This window comes from Palaemon carinicauda, chromosome 35, assembly GCF_036898095.1.
Source record: "Palaemon carinicauda isolate YSFRI2023 chromosome 35, ASM3689809v2, whole genome shotgun sequence".
Lineage (NCBI taxonomy): Eukaryota > Metazoa > Arthropoda > Malacostraca > Decapoda > Palaemonidae > Palaemon > Palaemon carinicauda.
The window spans coordinates 53052210-53054709 of record NC_090759.1 but is presented as its reverse complement, the minus strand read 5'-3'; the positions used below and the strand labels follow the sequence as shown (position 1 = coordinate 53054709).

General features: G+C 30.0%; 1 pseudogene; it reads left to right on the top strand.

Annotated features, from left to right (window-relative positions):
• LOC137627283 (uncharacterized) overlaps positions 1-2500 on the top strand; it is an 18042-nt pseudogene that overhangs the window by 8922 nt on the left and 6620 nt on the right.

Below are 2500 nucleotides of genomic sequence, written 5' to 3'. Positions count from 1 at the left end.
GGGAGGAGAGAGAGCAGAGAGAGAGAGAGAGAGAGAGAGAGAGAGAGAGATTGATTAAACGAATTCTACATAGCAACTTTGATGAGCGCTGACTATTGAATCATCACGATTTATCACCCGATTTTTATAAAATCCACATATTCTGTATTATACTATATACGTATAAGAGAGGTATTTTTGTGAAATTTTCTATAGCGATCTGATTGTTACTTTTAATTTTATTGAAGAATGCAAAAAAAAAAAAAAAAAAAAAAATGGGAAAAAAATCAAAATCGTTTTTGTTCGTTATTTCTAAAGCTATTTCAACGAAACTTACTACAAAGGAGTTTTACCATTATCAAAACATTTTATCACCGGATTATCTATAAAGCAAATTAGAAATTTCTATATGAATATTGTCTTTTTTTTTTTAGTGTTTTCAGAGATTCTATTTTTGAACAATAGCTTTCCCACTAATCAACAATCTGTCAGTGATTAAAATTTGTATTGTTTTCTCTTTTTAAATGATATATTTACTTTTAAAATTGACCTGCAAACAAAAAAAGATTTTATCGTTTCAAGTTGAAAAAACATGAAACTGAGACAAACAGCTTTAAAGGTAAATTGGTATTTTTCTTATTTTCCCAAACTCTGCGTTCTCTAACAAAATTATTGAAAAATATGTGCAATATTTTCTTCTTTTCAACGGTATAGTTTACTTTTAAAATTTATCTAAAAAGAAGATAATATTCACAGACAGAAGTGAAAATTCATAAAAGTAAAATTGCTGTATAAGTAAAGATTTTTTTTTTTTCTTTAATTTTCCCGATTCGTCGTTCATTAACAAAATTCTAAATCATAAAAGAGCCAAACACATTGAAACAAAGTCTTTAACACTCACCAGGAAATAGTCCTGACATCTATTTCTTCCTTTTCTACATTCTCGGCACCATGTCTCTACTTTTTCCATTTCAAAATCAATGTCCGTATTGAATATATTCTATCCAAATCCAGCTCTAAAAAATCCCGAAATATTATTACCTTTACAACGTAAATACAAGGTCTATGGACTTTGGGTAAATATGGACTTATTACGTCGAATTAGGACTTTGATATAATAATCTGGGGCGAGTTGTTTGAAGGAGAGGCCATTGTAAGCGAGGCCTGTAAGCGAGCTCACTTTGTTTCTCTTGTCTTGGGCTAAGTTGGTGGCACGAACATTTGCATGAGTAACACGTTTTGACATTTTGACAACACTTCAGTTATATCACAAAGATATTTGAGTGTTACTGATAGTTATGAACACTAAAAAAACGGCAAAAAACAGAAAGAAATATAAGACTGATCACTGATAGTGTCGGTTATATACTTAGCTACTTAGACTGTTAGCTTCTACAAGGCAGGTGCTCCATCCAGACATTACTACAATACATACCTTAGCTGTAGCACTGCCAGGCGCATGAGGACCAATCAAAGTTAATGAAATAATTACGTAAATAATAACTAAAATGATAGATGTAAATAAAATATAAATGTCCACTATGCTACTCACACTGCTCAGACCTTTGATTAAAGGCCACTGGACTTTAAATACCTATATCTCCATTGTTTTTAAAGATTTTTTTGTACAACTTGCCAGCGTGAATAATACGATACTAGAGATCAATTAGGGAGAGTTAGAATTTTTTCTAAAATTTTCAAAAATATTCGACGAAAAATCAGCGTGCCATCCCCGCAAATATGTAACCCTCCTTCTTGGGATACATCACCAAACGTTTCCTAGATTCGACCGATTCTTCACATGTATTTTATCACAAAATGTTTTCTTCAAGGCTCTAAACTTGAATCTGTGCTGATTTTGAAGCTCCTTTTAATTTTATTTTACCTGTATTGTCCTAGAAACTATAATAGTTCCGATATATTGTGCATTTCTCCTGTTTCTTTTTTATTTATTTGACATCCATATTTCATATGACATGTGATTTCATATGATACAAATTTTACTTGGTTTCGAAGAATTTTAAAGTGGAATTCCATGGGTGTATCGTGTTTTCATAATTGCACAAATGTGATTCCTATTCTTGTAAGGGGATGTTCAATTTCAATCTCTAATCAATTTATTTTTTGAATATATATATATATATATATATATATATATATATATATATATATATATATATATATATATATATATATAAATTATATATATATATATATATATATATATATATATATTATATATATATATATAATATATATATATATATATATATATCACATATATACTTTGATAATCACACACTTTTTCCCGTTGGAGGGAATTGTGCCAAAACTTGTTGCCCATTTGGTTTTCAGCAGTAGTTTAATGGGAGAGGTTGCTAGACCCACACGATGACGCTCAAAAGGCTTTGGCACTTACAGCTTCTGTCTTTTCTTGAAGGTCACCCAGTCAAGCAATAACCAAATTCAACCCTGTTTAACATTTAAATATCAATGATAGGCAAAAATGTAATTTTCAAAG